Raw genomic sequence first — 17,724 nt, 5'->3', positions numbered from 1 at the left:
AGTGTCTGTCCCGCGTTCCCAATTTTCATTCACCTCAGACCTCACTCGCTCTGTTTGTCCCACGCTGATTCTCCGTGGATTCACACCGCTGTTCCTGTGTGGGAGCGGTCTTCTAGCGTTGTGGCAGGTCCGGATCGATGCCTTCCTTCCCGGGAGCGTAGATTCAGGCCGTCACCACCACTCCGCCATCTTTCCCCTGTAATATTTTGAAATGAAAAACACCTTAGTTCTAAAACAGAAATAAATGAGTTACATTGAATTTGTATGCCTTTTCCCCCATCAGTATAAAAAGGAGTTTGTGATTCCCATTGATTTTTTTATAGAAAATATTAAGTTAAATCTCTACTTTATTAAGTTCAAAATTTGTATCCCTCAGATTTATAAGCCAAACCAGCTTTTAATGTCAGACACACTAAATGGCAGTTTGTGTGACACTAATGGTATACAGAAAGAGCTTAAAAACTTTTCAAAATTTTGCTGCTTGAAGTTATAGAAAAATAGAGTTTTAGAGATCTATCTACAAGAAAGTTCATTTCAGTATTAATTACAATAGAGAGAAATTGATGACAATTTAAACATCAATGATTGTGGAATGAATAATATTTAATGTAGGCACTAAAACTTATGTTTTATAAAAATGTTTAATGTAATAAAAATGCTAATAATACAATACTTAGTAAAATGTAAGCAGAATACAAGAAAGGTCGGTAGAGGAAACATATTTTATACTTGTAGTGTGGTAGAAAAAATTAAAATATTTTATTTTATTTTGATCTTTTTTTTATTCTTATTTAAGCATATTGTGGGGGTACAAAAGTTTAGGTTATGTATATTTACTGATCATGTGATATATTTTTTCAAAAATAAAAGATATGTATGTGTTCTCAAAGAGATGTTATCACTTTTGTAAAAAAAAAATGAGTAGACTGTAATTTCTGTAATCCTGGATTCTTCATTTAACTATATTTCCAAAGTTGCTTGTTTTAAAGAAATCTTTTGGTACAAATTTACCAAATCCCAGCTCAATTTCCAGGTCTTCTGGTGACTTTACATAGATGAAGTCCATTTTTATCTCCTCTTTCTCTGAATTCACATAGTATATTTTATCTATTTTATTCATTCTGGCCCCAAACTGTATACTTCAATTTACAGTGGGCTTACATCCCAATAAACTTATTGTAAGTTGAAATATTATAAGTCAATTTTTTTAATACACCCAACCTATGAACATCATAGCTTAGCGTAGCCTACCTTAAACGTGCTCAGAACACTTACAGTAGGTTATAATTGGGAAAAGATCAAAACTCAAAATTCAAAGTATGGTTTCTACTAAATGTGTATTGCTTTTTCACCATTGTAAAATCAAAAATTTATAAGTAAAACTATCATAAGTTTGGGACCATCTATATGGTGGGTTGCCCAGTTACTTCACACAGCCAAATATGAACAGCTTTTTCCCCAGCTCAGTTGCAATCTATTGAGAGCAGACTAAGGTTAAGAAAAAGTGATCTTGGATTTTGTCCTGATTCTCTTTCCTCTAGCCCCAAGCTCTGTCTAGCATTATGGGTCAGATAATAAATATTTAATGCTAAGATTTTGTTTTTGTTTCTTTGGTCGTTGCTTTCTACCTGCCTCTTTTCTGTAAAATGCTAGGTTAGATATCCTAAAAATTTCTTGCATTGACTAACAAATTAATGCCATAAAGAATTAATTGTATTTTGCAGTAAACATATAAAGTGCTCCCCCTGGCAGAAAGGAAGTTCTCTCTCTGAGGTGGTACTGTCTTCTGATTAAGGACAGTACCATCATTTAAACTTGTAGCTCATTTCCAGGTGCGTTTGCTGTTTAGATATTGGAAAGATTTTCCTTATAGACTTTCTAATGGAATTCCCCTTTAGAAATAAAATGTTATTTGGGAAGAATAAATTATTATAGCTATCTATCTATCTATCTGGAAATCTATTTCTCCATAAATCTATCTATCTTTATCTACCCTCCCCCAGAATATTTGAAAGTAAGTTAAAAAAGATTATCTTTCACTCCTAAATTCCTTAATGTACATTTCCTAAAAATAAAAATATTTTATCTCTTATATAATAATGCAAATATAAAAATCAGGAAATTAACATTGACACAAAATTATCATCTTAACTACAATAAATATATATTCAAATTTCATCAGTTGTCCCAATAATATCTTTTGAAATATTGTTCTCTGGTCCAGGACCCCATCAAGAATTACTCAGTGCATTTTTGTGTCATATTTCTTTAGTCATCTTTAATATGGAATAGTTTCTCTGTATTTCTTTGTCTTTTGATAACTTGACATTTTTGTGAATAAAAAATTGATCTGTAAAGATGTAGTTATTTTAGAATAACACATCCTCTTTAATAAAATATGTTATGTTATCCACATGAATTTTGTGAAGAGGCCTCTTCACAGTAATTGTGAAAAGTTAGAGATAAAGTGATTGTGAAAGATTAGAGATCATAGTTTAAAATTTTCTTTTGTGGCTTTTTGGATTCCTTATGATCTGTGTTTCAGAGTGTGGGTATAACCATTTTTTTTTTTTTTTTTGAAACAAGAGTCTTACTCTGTTGCCCAGGCTAGAGTGCCATGGCATCAGCCTCACTCACAGCAACCTCAAACTCCTGAACTCAAGCGATCCTTCTGCCTCAGCCTCCTGAGTAGCTGGGATTACAGGCATGCGCCACCATGCCCGGCTCATTTTTTCTATATATTTTTAGTTGTTCAGCTAATTTCTTTCTATTTTTAGTAGAGACAGGGTCTTGCTCTTGCTCAGGCTGGTCTCAAATTCCTAAGCCCAAACAATCCACCCTACTCGGCCTCCCAGAGTGATATAGGATTACAGGCATGAGCCACTGTGCCCGGCCCAACCGATTTTAAATTCTATGTGAATACATGATGTTTGCAGTACATACACTGATAGCTTCAAGGGTAAGAGTACATAGAAGACAAGGATGAGAAAAAGGAGAAGGAGGAAGAGAAAAAGAAGAGAATAGTCTAATTTTCTTCAGAATGCCACAGAAAGAGTTTTCATACTTATCTGAAAATTATCCTGAAAGCTTTTCCACTTTGAATATATATTTAGCAAACACATTGAAAGTGCTTCCTTTTCCCTCCAAATAAATAAGTCAGTAAATTACAATCCTCCAGGTCTTCCCAAAATACTACAGGAAAGAACATTTCTCTTGGATATCCAATTTAATTACTTCAGGAGTGCTCCTTGTTGCAATATTTCACAGCCAGTGCAAGTGCCCTAGAGATTTACAAACCTGCTGTGGGGAAAAATGGTAAGGGTAGCTTACTTTTCACAAGTTTTGTGAAATACTGATACAACTACAGCTGTGCTTTGAAAAATGTAAAATCCCCATGCAACAATACCAAGTAATATTGGTTTAGAAAACACTGGAACTTATAAAGACTCCAGTGGTTTGTTGGAAAATCTTGCTCTTGGTACATTACAAAACTATGAATATGAGCAAAATAATGTTTGCATTAGTTCAAGTCACTTAAATCTTGGTAAAACATCTTGATAAACCAAGTAATTGGTTGAATCCATTTCATTGACATAGTTCTTTAGTTTCCACAAAAGATAATTAAATCATTGTCTTGATTGTTGGGAAAATAGGGAGGACAAAATATCTTTGATAATTTAAAAATGAGTGATGAAAATATTTTACTTTTGCTCTATCTCTTTCATTGCACTATGAATCTTTTATCAGGGTCAAGGCCAGACCAGTGATTCAATTCTTTATTTCAAAAATTAAACATATTCCAATAATCATTGAAAGAAATTAATTTTATTCTAAGAATAGTTCTGAAAAACTATTCTACCTTGTTCAGCTTACATTTCTTAACCGTTATAGGAGTTAGTTAGACAGTGAATAGTCATTTTGTTAATATATGCTATTTCTCAGCTGATTTTCTCTTGAGAATTGCACTTAAGACACAGTAATTATTTTTGTCATTTTCACATAAATCAGTAAAATTCATATTTAGTGTTACTGACATAGTGATGTAGGCAATTAAAAAGACAAACATTGTTGATAGCTATATTGTGAAAACAACTGTTTTTTTAATTCCACACTGTTTACACGTTTTTTCTGTGTCCACAGTATCCCTGGTGTGTAACTGTAAAAATATAAGCTCAAACCTCCTTAAGAATCTCCTTGTGGATTCTACTGGTGGATAAAATGACCTCTTTCACCTTGTCAAAAGGACAAACTTGTCAAGCTCACAGTAGTCAATACTCTGAAGAGCTTCCCTTCAGCTCAGAAACATGGACCAAGCAGGGACTTCGGAGTGCAGGTGCTGCGATGTGCGGGCTTGACAGAGACAAATAGTATTAGGACTCACCAGCTGATCAAGGACGAAGGGACACCGAGCCTCTGAAGCTGAAGCCCACTTAGATTTCTCCTATATCACTTAATGATGTGAACAGAGACTTAATTCTTTGAAGTTTCTGATTTAAGGAGCTGAAGAGCAAAGGAAGCCTTTTGCTTGATCTGATCCTTGTTATTAAAAGAAGCAGAGGAGATAAAACACTTTCTATTTTTATCTATTGATGTATTTTGAGGTCAGTATTTTAGTCTGTTCATCTATATCTTGCCCTCTGCCCTCATTTCAAAGTACTTATTCACTTCTGATTAGAATTTCAATTAATTTGCTGAAATATCCTTTAACTGATTACAGTTAACTCTTTCCGAATTGAAAGAGACTTTGTTTTATTTCGGTTGGACTGATCATTATAATTTATTATATGCTCCAATTTAATTAAGAATTCCAATATAAAAATCTCAGAAAATTTACTAAAATAAATTGATTTAGTTTGACATCTTTTCCAAAGTAAGTAAGCAAGAAATCTGGATATTCTTTTCCCCAAGCATAGTCCATCCTCTAATGTCTTTCAAAAAAAATTTTAAGGGCTATAATTCTTTCCCCTTTTCTTTTATTACCCAGATCCACTTTGTTCCACCAGAGTTTTAGGTAATATTTATTAAAATAATATTCCATATAGAATTCCAATGACCTTCTGAAAATTTCTGCAAATTCCCAAAGCAAGATATGGCTTATGGTCTTCTCTCTGTCTTTGATCTAATGCTCCTGATGCTTCCTGCCATAAACAGGTGGCAAGGAAGTTTACAGAAATTGTTAGGTCTTAAGGAGGACAAACAGGTAGCAAGGACGTGCTGAGGGCAGAGAGGAGGAACCAAACTGTAGCTAGGAACCAAATTGCTGCAAGGACCTGTTTCCTGGTGGGAACATAACACAGTAAGGAGCTCCTAGTGACCTTTAAATGACCTGGGGATCATTACCATCTAATTAGCATAGCATGGGTGTAGTTTTTGTGAAGGATTCTGGGGAAGACACATGTGCAGAAAGGGAAACCGTTACATAACCAACCTGTTATGTAACCTGTTATATAATCTGTTATATAACCCCAACCTGTCAATCATCCTCAAAGATGGGAAATGGCAACCAAACCTGCCAGGAGAAAGGTGGGACGAACTAGCGAGCATATAAAAGACAGTGTGTTCTCAGATTTTAGGGTCTTTCCCCACTCCTGGAGATTGACCAGTTCCTCTCTCTCTGGAACATATTTTCACTTTGTGTCATTTTGTGTAGCTTCCTCCTTCACTTTACTCCCTATAGTTTCTTTCTCTTTCCTGTAAGAAACTGTTTGTGTGAGATTGTTTTGCATTTGTGATCACTCCATTATTAGCTGGACTCAGTACCAGTACTCATTCTTGCCTCTGGGAACCGAGGCACCAGGGAACAATCAGATGGACCTAACAAACTTATTTGCTGTCCAATGCATGATGCTTTCATTTTTAAAGATATAGACATAAATGTAGTGTTGAATCCTCTTCCGCAAATACTTTAGTCTCATGAGACGTTTGTGTGAAGTAGTTACATTTACTGAAGGCTTTGTAAAGATGGGGAGTTTTAGAACACAACCATGACAACAACACTATGATATTAGATACCATGTTTTAAAAGTTCAATATCCAAAGTGCTATATTTCTCTGAAATCACTTTCCTCACTCTTCTCTTTTTCCTCAGGGCTCTATCCTGTCTCCAAACTACCATTCATTTATAACGCAGAAAAATTTATGAATCTTTCATTATTTAGCCCTAGCTTACCCATTTTCATGGGGCCTCAACTCCTAAATGACTTATTGGTGTTACCAATAAAAAACAATGGCTTATTTTCCTAAATTAGAATACCTTCTTCCTTTATAAAGAAACATTAACTATATGATTTTTAATTTACCATACTTAACTCTAGATGATCAGGATCCCTGATTACCAATATTAACATAGCTATAGATATGTTTACCTTTCACTTCAGAGTTCACATTTAGGTTAACTGTAATAGAAGTTAGGTCTAAGAAAAAGTATTACTTTGTATTTCTCGTTTTATCTTTTATTTGACTTTCAGTCTGAAGGACAGCAACATGTTTCACTTTCAGCATTGTCACTGAGCTCTCAGTCAGTTGTATTGACAGTAGAGCTACTAACATCAGTATCAATATCCTCCCTGGGAGTACCACAAGACTAGACTGGTACCTTTGGGAGGACTTGGTCTCTGTCAGTTGTTTTTAACACAGCATATATGTTTCAAATGTAAGCTGTGTGAGAAACTGCAGATTCTGGAAGCAAACCTGTCTTCTTGAGGTGAAGACTATCACAGTACAGATGGTCTGCCTTTAAATGATACCCGATTCCTTCTTCACACCTCCCCATGTTTTAATTATGCTGCTGTTGCCCAAAATATATCTTGTTTTTCATGAGCACCTGACTTCTGCTACTGCAGCTGACATTCCTCCCATCATAGGTAGCATGTTATGAAGCAGCGACTACTGATAAACTACCTACGGAGTATACACTATCTTTATGTAACCACTCTTGCTAGTTTTCTCCGTAAAGCTTAAGCACATAAAACTAAGCTGTATTTCTGTATCTTGATATGGTCATGGTTTCCCTTATAGCCAGCCGTTAAATATTGGAGCTGATATCTCAAATGTAACTGGTGATGCCAACCAGTTGGAATAAAATTTATTGTGATAATAGCTTCCATTCCTCCAGTTAGTTTTCAACTTTTACTTTAAACTTTCTGAAGTTAGTGATTGTATTTTTTAAAACTGAATTCTATTGTAGAGGTTAATAGAATGATACTAAGGAAATTACTTAGTTTCTAGGAGTTTCTGTTTCCTCATCTATAAAACTGGAATCATAAAGCAGGTTTTTAAGGACTGTATTATATATGAAATCATAGCATAAATGTAAAGCAAAGGTCACTAGCTCAAATGCCCACAAAACCAGGTTGGTTGCATTAATTAGTAAATCCCAACGATATAAGAGAATAGGGATTTGAGGAACTTTTGGAGGCTTGTAATACACAAAGGTACTCATATATAAAATTTGTCTTAGCTATGCAAATCATTAAAGAAGAAAATATGGCCAAAGTTTTCTTGTTACTTGTAAAAAATATTTAGAATTCAGAAGGTTTAAAAATGTTAGTTCTCTCTTTCACTTCCATTTTCTTTTTACCTCCTATTCTGACATATTGGTGACCCCAGCCTTATAAGTGGTAAAAAAAATTAAAAAATAAAGATGGCTACAGTGTTGTCATGTCCAGAGACACTTAAGCAAGTAAAATAAAGCAAGAGCAATAATGGAAATATAAACCAATGTTTCTACAAGTAACAAAATCACCAAAGAAAGGTTTATTTATTGGGATGATTTCAAATATGAGTTATAATTTGAGCTAAAATAAGGTAGCAGATGGAAGCAAAAGGAGTCAAAGACATCCAGAATTACAGGAACCATTTGTGCAAAAGTAAAAAGAAATGGACATACATGGTAAATGGTTCACCAAAATTAGGGTCTTGTAGTAAACTAATTAGACAACTATAAAACACATTCTTTAGGGTCATAAGAATACCATATAAATGCTTACCTGGAATATTTAATTATTCAGCAATACTTTGAACTTCTAATGCCTTTATCAAAGATTTATTATGAGCATCTAAAACAATTTAAAAGGATATTGCATTATATGATATAATAACTTAAAAAAACTGTAACCAGCATATTTTAATGAGTTTCACCAACAAATAATTTGGAGAAAATTCTTTGAGTATAATCTGTAATTGCTAGTGGCATTCCTTATTTTTTTCACTCATGCCAGAGGGCATCAGCATTCAGTGTTAGTTTTATTCTTTGACTTTCTAATGATTTATTGCTGTGTGCCATGATCTTATATATTATTACCTTAAATGTGCACTGTTATAATCTCCTGCTACTCTCAGCCTCTCCTTCTCCTTCAACCTACCCTGAATTAATCTTTCTAAAATACAAATTTTATTGTATTATTTCTCCACTCTACATTCAGTGACACCCTGTTGCCTACTAAATAATACAAATAATTATAAAATAAATACTGATTATTCACCTTGGTTCAAACTATCAATAAAGTGTTGTGTTGACAGACCAAAATGGGAGTGAGTAAAATGAGAAAAGCACAGAGTGTTGATTGAGTCACTACCTCCTTCTAGATTTAAGTGATAATTCAACAGTCACTTTTTTATGGTGTTAGAAGATACCTAACATTTTGCAGTCTTGGTTTACACAACTAATCAATCGTCTTCTTAAAGAGTTGTTATGAAGGCTTATGGCGGAGAATAGAGATAACATAATAGATGTTCCAGTGTTTGTGGAAATGAACAGAAGTGTACCTGGCTGAGTTGACAAGTTCTAGGAGCAGAAAAAGAAGAATTTCAGACAAATGTCCCAGAAGGTCAAGAGCTATGCAAAGAGAGAGCATCCTAAAGGAAAATAAGGTGTCAGGAGAGATTGGCAGTAGGCAATAGGTAGAAAATACAAAAGTCAGATGATTGGTATCAGTGGATATCCTTGTAAAAAACATGTAGGGAGTCTATTATCAGGAAGAAATGATCAAGAGAAGTACTTAACTGAGACCAGAAGTTTCTTATAACAGATAAATGGTATCCAGTGTAAGCAAATGGAGTTGTCAGGGTAGGACTCAAATACCACAAAATTAAGAAAAAACATGAAGACCAGCAAGACTCAGCTGATCCCTGATCCCAAGCTTCTAATATCTGAATATTAGAATCTTTATATTCCCCCAACTTCGAAGGTGGATTTGCTTCAGAGGCCAGAGGTGGTAGAATCAACACCATGAGGGAAATGACAGGGCAGTGACATCTGGAATAAATTTTACTACCCTAGGAGTGTGTGGACTAGAGCAGAATAAGGATGCAATCCAGACTCCTATGTAGTTTTCTTATTAAATTTGAACTGGACACTAAGGATTGTTAATAGTTTGGGATTTATAAATATTATTTTCATTTATGAAAGAGATTTCCACTGTAACAATATATTCTGTGTGGAGTCAAAAAGTCATATGTATTCTTTAAAGAAGACACTATAACACAATGGGCTATATAGGGAAGAAGATATGTGCATATCTGAGCTTCCAAAGTTGTGATCAGCAGTGAAAATAAAGAAACATGCATTAAGAAATATTAGACTAAATTTGTTTAACAAAACTGTTATTATGTACCAGGAACTTTTATTAGCCCCATTTTACAGATGCAGAAACTGAACAAAGCAAGTTTAAGTAGCAGACAACAGACTTCAGTACATACATATAGAAGTGGTATAATCAGAATTTGAACTCAGGAAGTCTGGCTCTAAGACTCCCTGTTATTAAACACTACATCATGCTGATTAATTATATTTTAATCAAGTATTAAATAATGTTCATCAGAAAATAAAGATACATTTCAGGGATAAATAAAAATAACTATTGATGCAGGGTTGCTGCAAAAAAAACCTGCAAAACTTAGAGACCTTAAATAGCTGTTTATATAGCTCATGATTCTGTGGATCATATGAATGGTTCTTCTCATCTGGAATGGTTCAGGTGATCTCTCTGGGGCATAGTCCACTGGATGGTCTGGGATAGGCCCAATTACATGCCTCACAGCTAACAGGCTCTTGGCCAGAATGCCTTCATTCTCTTCCACGTGGTCTCTCATCCTACAGCAGGTTAGCTCAACTTTGCTCACATGGAAGTTTCAGAATTCTAGTGCAGCATGAGAAAGTAAGCCCCTACGTGAATGCTCTTTTCAAGATTCTACATCAGAGTTCTCAACTTGGGGCAATTCCCCTACCCCTAAGGGATATTTGATAGTGTCTGGAGAGACATTTTTGATTGCCACAATGAGAAGGTTGCTAATGGCATCTAGTGGGTAGAGGCCAGGATGCTAAATATCCTACAGTGAACAGGACAACCCATTCAACAAAGAATTATCCAGTCCAAAATGTCAACAGTGCTGTTGCTGAGAAAATTTGATCAATTTGGATCACATTTGTTAATGTTCAGTTAGCTAAAGAAACTTACATGGTCAACTCAATTTCAAGGGGTAAAGAAACAGACTCCATCTCTTGAAGAAGAGAGAATTTGTGGTCATTTTAGCAACCATTAGGGATAATAAAGTAAGTTATTTGACAAAAGAAGAAGGAGAAAAAAATAAAGAAGATGAAAAAAGATGAAGAAAGAAAAGCAGATGAAGAATTAGGAGGAAGAAGGGGAAGGAGGGGGAGGAGGAGGAAAAGGAGGAACAAACTGAAAGGGGATGAGAGAGTTAAAAAATAAATATTTAGCTCTATCCAGGAAAATACAAGGGGTGCTATATCATCACTTAAGAGCACATTTAGGAATAACATTTATCGGGTGTCAGGCAGATGTGGGCGGGGAGGGGATAGGTGTATACATACATAATGAGTGTGATGCACACTCTCTGGGGGATGGACACGCTTGAAGCTCTGATTGGGGAGGAAGGGCAATATACGTAACCTAAACTTTTATACTCCCATTATATGCTGAAATAAAAAAAATTACTTAAAAAATAAATATTTAGCAGGACAGTGAACCTGGGAAGGTTTTCGTTAATATTTTGTTTTCATTTAATCGGACTTCACTTACACTTACATGATTATGTATGATCTCTTTCATAGCCTTTAAGGGATGCTTGTCTTTTGAATGTAGGTTGTATACATATAAAACACAAAAATAATCTACACCAGTAAGACCACATTAACCTATATACACACCATACTTAAAGACCTGGTAAGAAAAACAATTGCAATTACCTCATAAAGCTGTCCAGAGTAGTTACTGAGACATTCATATAGTTTAAGACCCATCAATCTATTCTATTTTCTCTCAAAATAAGTGCAATTATTGCAAAAGAATAAATTAAAATCAACATTTCTTACTGAAAGATCAATGTGCTTGACTGTATCATAAATAGACCTTTCCTGAGGGAATTGCTTTGTTATATCCGTTGTCTTTTTGAAGGGACCTTAAAATCTTGGTCTTTTTTAGTTAGGAAGAAGAAATAGAGAAGGAATAAGGAGAAATGGCTATTTCAACTATCTACTACTATTTCAGAAACCTTCAAGAACACAATTTTTCTTAATTTTGATACTTGATCTAGTTATAGCTATATAAGATAATTGTTTGGTGTATGATAATTGCTAATAGTAACAATTTTCTTCAATCTAAATGATCCCCAATATGTGGATTTTTAGTGTCAATTTATTATAATTGATAATTGTCATGTTAATTATCATTACAACAAACCTAACTGACATAGAGTATACCTAAAACCAACTAAAAATTACATAAAATATTATACGGACAATTTAAAACTGCTGATAACCATTTTCTACATACATAAAATTACAATACTATATGGGTCAAATTAGTAGTCCTAGCTAACTCAAATTAAGATAATCTGTACAGTGTTTGAAAGTTAAAATCATCTAAAGTTTGACAAATTTAAACATATTGCCAAAAAAAAAAAAAAAAAAAAAACACCTTGCTGCTTGATTTGGAGTTCTTAAAAAACAATTTGCTTAAACTTTTTTATGTCAAACATATGCGATCATGTTCTATGCAAATTAAGATTTACAAAAAGGTGTTAGACAGATATTACCAGAAAATTAAATTTTAAAAAGCAGCTGCAGGAAACTTCCCCATCTTTCCAGCCCACAAATTTAACACTGCAGAGTCATAAGTCTACATATGCCTGTCATCCTCCAACTACATGTAGACATATGCTAGTTTAATAAATGATAAATTTGTTCATAGAAGTGTAAATATTATTTTTCTATAATAGATGCAAGTTTCTCCTGTAGCATCTTTGCTTTGAAATCTTAATGAGAAACAGTGCAGTACAGTGGAAAGAGGATAGCCTCTGGGGTCACACAGATAACCCTGACCGTTCATTTCAGCCCTGCTGTTTATTAGCACTAGCCTTCACCTTTGTTTTTGTTAAGTAATTTCTCAGAGGCCCAGCTTACCTGTGTGCAAAAGTAGTCATTGCAACCTGCATCTTTGTTATAAAGAACAAAGGAAATGATGTATAGAAAACACCTTGTACTGTGTTAAATTGTGCTATATGCTCAGTTAACACAGGCATACTTTCTTTTTTTTTTTTTTATTTCAGCTTATCATCATGGGGGTACAAAAGTTCAGGCCACATACACTGCCCATGTCCCTCTCATCCCCCCAATGAGAACTTCAAGTGTGACCATTCCCCAGACAGTGTGCATTGCACTCATCATGTAGTTATACCCCCATCCCCCCAGTCAGAACTTCAAGCGTGACCATTCCCCAGACAGTGCGCATCGCACTCATCATGTAGTTATACCCCCATCCCCTCCCCCCACCCCCATCCCCTGAGTCAGAACATTCAAGCGTGACCGGCATACTTTCTTTTATTGCACTTCACAGATATGTGTTTTTTACAAATCAAAGGTTTGTGGCAACCCTGCACTGAAAAAGTCTATCAGCATCATTTTACCAACATTGTGTGTTCACTCCTGTCTGTTTCTGGGTCACATTTTGGAACTTCTCAGGATGTTTCAAAATTTTCCATTATTATTATATCTGTTATGGTGATTAATCTGTGATCAGTGATCTTTGATGTTACTACTTTAATTGTTTTGGGGTGCCACGAACCGCACCCATATAGGACAGCAAACTTAATAAATGCTATGTATGTTCTGACTGCTCCACTGCACGGTCCTTCCCCCATCTTGCTCCCTCTCCTCTGGCTTTCTTATTCCCTGAGACACAATATTGAAATTAGGTCAATTAATAACCCTCCAGTGGCCTCTCAGTGTTCAAGTGAAAGGAAGAGTCATACATCTCTCCCTTTAAATCAAAAGCTAGTAATGATTAAGTTTAGTGAGGAAGGCATATTGAAAGCCAAGATAGGCCAAAAGCTAGGCCTCTTGTGCTACTTACCCAAGTTGTGAAAGCAAAGGAAAAGTTCTTGAAGGAAATTACAAGGGCTACTCCAGTGAACACATGAATGATGAAAAACAGCCTGATTGCTTGTATAAAGAGAATTTGAGTAGTCTAGATAGAAACTCAAATCAGCCACAACACTGTCTTAAGCCAAAGCCTAATCCAGAGAAAGATCCTAACTCTCTTTAATTCTGTGAAGGTTGAGAGAGGTTTAGAAGATGCAGAAGAAAATTTTGAATCTAACCAAGGGTAGTTTATGGGGTTTAGGGAAAGAGACCCTTCCAAAAAATAAAAGTGCAGGGTGAAGAAGCAAGTGCTGATATAGAAGCTGTACAAGTTATCCAGATGATCTAGTTAAGATACTTGATAAAGGAGGCTATGCTAAACAGCAGATTTTCCCAGACTTTTACAGATAAATATGCCATCTAGTACTTTTATATAGTTAGAGCGGTAAAGCCGATGTCTGCCATCAGAACTTCAGAGGCTAGGCTGATTCTCTTGTTAGGGGCTAATGCAGCTGGTGACTTTAATTTAAAGCCAATGCTCATTTAGCATTTTGAAAATCTTAGGGCCATTAAGAATTATGCTAAATCTACCCTGCCTATATTCTATAAATGGAACAACAAAGCCTGGATGAGAGTATGTTTGTTTACAACATAGTTTATTGAATACTTTAAGCCCATCAATGAGACCTACTGCTCAGAACAAAAGATTATTTTCAAAATACTACTGCTCAATGACAATGCACCTAGTTACTCCAGAGCTCTGGTGGAGATGCACAAGGAGATTGTTGCTGTTTTCATGCCTGCTAATACAACATTCATTATGCAGCCCATGGATCAAGGAGTAATTTTGACTTTCAAGTCTTATTATTTAAGAAATACATTTTGTAAGGCTATAACTGCCAAAGATAATGATTCCTCTAATGGATCTGGGTAAAGTAAATTGAAAGCCTTTTGGAAAAGACTCACCATTCTAGATGGTCCTAGTAACATTTATGATCTATAGCAGGAAGTTAAAGTGTCAACATTAACAGGAGTTTGGAAGAAGTTTATTCTGATCCCCATGAATGACTTTGAGGAATTTAACACTCCAGTGGAGAAAGTCACTACACATGTGGTGGAAATAGCAAGAGAACTAGAATTAGAAGTGGAGCCTGAAAATGTAATTAAATTGCTGCTGTCTCATGATCAAACTAATGGATGAGGAGTTGCTTCTGATGAGTAAGAAAATAAACTGGTTTTCTGACATGGAATCTACTATTGGTGAAAATACTATGATCATTGTTGAAATGACAACAAAGGATTTAGAGTATTAGATAAACTAAGTTGATAAAGCGGTGGCAGTGTTTGAGAGGATTGACTCCAATTCTGAAAGAAATTCTACTGTGGGTAAAATGCTATCAAACAGTGTCACATGCTACAGAAAAATCTTTCCTAAAAGGAAAGAGTCAGTAGATGTAGCAAACTTTATTGTCTTATTTTAAGAAATTGCCACAGCTACCCTAACCTTTAGCAGCCACCATCCTGATCAGTCAACAGCCAACCACACTGAGGCAAGACTTTCCATGAGCAAAACTATCATAACTAATTGAAGGCTCAAATGATCATTAGCAGTTTTTAGCAATAAATTATTTTAATTAAGGTATGTGCACTGTTTTATTAGACATAATGGTATTGCACACTTAATAGTCTATAATATAGTATAAACATAACTTTTATATGCACTGGGAAACCAAGACATTAGTCTGACTTTATTATAATTATCCTTTAATAAAATTAATAAAATTGTCCTTTATTTTTGCAAATATTTTTATATCAGGAGTTAATATGTATCAGATTGTAATTAAGTTTTCTACATTGTGCTTTATCTTACTCCTTTCTAACTCCCCAACATTCTAATTCCTGACTAGAAGGAGAAACTGAGGAAAGTATTCTGAACTCTACCAATTTGAATTTGCCTTATTATTTCCACCTCATTTTTCTCTTCTCTATTTTTTACTCTAAAATCTTATTTCTCATTTACCTCTACACATAATGTCACCTTTGATTAAAAAACATTTTTAAAATTAGACAATGATTTCATAATAACTTCAATTTACAGCTTTACAAATAAAATATTTATAGGCAGATAATGGAAAATACACTTAGGGAAAACTATCTAGATGGTCAAGTAGTGGTAGTTCCCTGTTGAATCATCACTCTGCATTATGAGCACATACATCCGAAAAATAATGTAGCTTTTTTGACTAGCACTTGGAAAATAGTTCCTCTGTTTTCTCAATATCCAGGTAAGTTTCAATTTATCTCAGATGTGAGAGATAGCTAAAAGTAATTAAATAAGATGCCATGTTCATTAATTCTATCCCTAAGGAAAATATGATGCATAGCCAATATTCTTCTCATTGATTACTTATAGTGTGTTAAATAATCACATTATAAACTTGAAGGAAAGAATCATAGATATTTGTAGACTACAAATATCCTCCAAATAAAATATTTTCACACAAATCTTTGGTGACTGGCTATGGTGAGGAGGCAATGTGAATTGATGGGCTCATTTATCTCCACCTCTTCAGAGACCACTTTGTATTTTCCACTGACTACATTAATACATTCTGCATGTTTGACTATGAATAGTCACTGCTATGAGATACCTTTCAACAGCCCAGAACAGTTTAATATTATCAAGGTTACAGCTGCACTTGTTCATAAATAATTCATTTAAAATGTGTTTTTTAATTAAAAAAATAGGTCATATGATTCATTTTGTAGTCCTACGGGTCATCAGTAGATCATCTGGGGATGATTCATTAATACCTTCTCTAGAATCTGCAGTCTGCTAGCCCACATTTGTTCATAAATGAACTGAGTAATACCCCCTATGACTCCCAGGCATTCATTGCTAAATTCGCAGAGGCACATTTGACTAGCACCTCCATGGATTTAAAAAGAATATGGGTTCATCATATTCCAATACACAGATACCAGCCATGTGGTGCTTGGAAACCTTTGCCCATTTGTCAGGCTAAATTATAATTCAGACTTGGCAGCAAAGAAAATAGGGCATCGTGTTTTTACTTACATATAACATTGCCAGTAACTAAACTGACACAATAAAATAGAAAATAGTTTAGAATATCTATGGTTACACATATCTATTCCTGCACTTGAGATCTTGGAGGACATTATTTTAAAATAGAGTACTTATTGCAAAGCCTATTTTCAGAGGTATATCAGCTCTGTTTTCAAAAGCCACTAAATAATGGCCAATAACCTGACAGGTGAATAAGATTATCCTAAGATTTGGCATTTGAAGATGCACATAAATTATTTAGAAATGACTATAGCTTCACCTAGTCCACTGTGGGACCAATGACACTCTAGTAACACCAATGGTTAATGCACCTTATAAAAGCACAGGTCATCTGAGCAATTAGTTCACCTGTCAGAGGTACTGGGGACACAGGTTCAATCTCCGTATGATTCCCTCTTCTTTGCAGAGAAAAAAAAGTTCAGTTCAAGTCCACAGATACACACCTAAATTTATCTTGCAAGACAACCTGGCTTAGGCAATATTGCTTCTACCATCAGCCATGCCTTTTCTTATATTTATTTGCAAACTATCCCTCTTTATTGATTTTTCAAACACCTCCAAGATTTGGTCATCTTGAAAATTTAATTATAATAACACAAATTGTCTTTGTACCTCTCTCTACTAACTATCCAAGAATGTTTATCCTTTCTTTTAAGATAAAATGATCTGCACTTGCTTATTCCTAAGCTTATTGCAGTTAAACATTCATACCACATTGCTCCAAAGAAATTGCTCACTAAGTTCATGAATGATAGGTTTCAAAATTCACTGAACACTTAGTGGTCTTTCTTTTGTTCCCACTGTTCTAGTATTTGACACTATGACTCATTACATCTTCCCTTGCTCGTATGACCTCATTATTTCCGTCTACTACCTCAGTAGCTCCCTTTTATTCTTTCATAAGAAATCTTCTGTTTTCCTTAAATATATGTGTTTCCAATGTTTTAATTATTTTCTCTATTCACTGTATATCTTGGGCAGATGGCTATATTCACTTTTATTTTTTGGAAGTAACTTAGAATTTGTGAGATCCCCAGATACACTTCCAAACAAGAGACTGCTAAGATTTCAATTGACTTATCCAATCTCTTATTTTTTTAAAATTTATTATTTCAGAATATTATGGGGGTACAATGTTTTGGTTACATAAATTGCTTTTATACCATCTGAGTCAAAGTTATAAGTGTGCCCATCCCCCAGATAGTGTGCACTGTACCCATCAGGTGTGAATTTACCCATCCCCTCCTCCCCA

Source organism: Eulemur rufifrons, chromosome 15 (assembly GCF_041146395.1).
Source record: "Eulemur rufifrons isolate Redbay chromosome 15, OSU_ERuf_1, whole genome shotgun sequence".
Lineage (NCBI taxonomy): Eukaryota > Metazoa > Chordata > Mammalia > Primates > Lemuridae > Eulemur > Eulemur rufifrons.
This window is presented reverse-complemented; position numbering follows the sequence as displayed.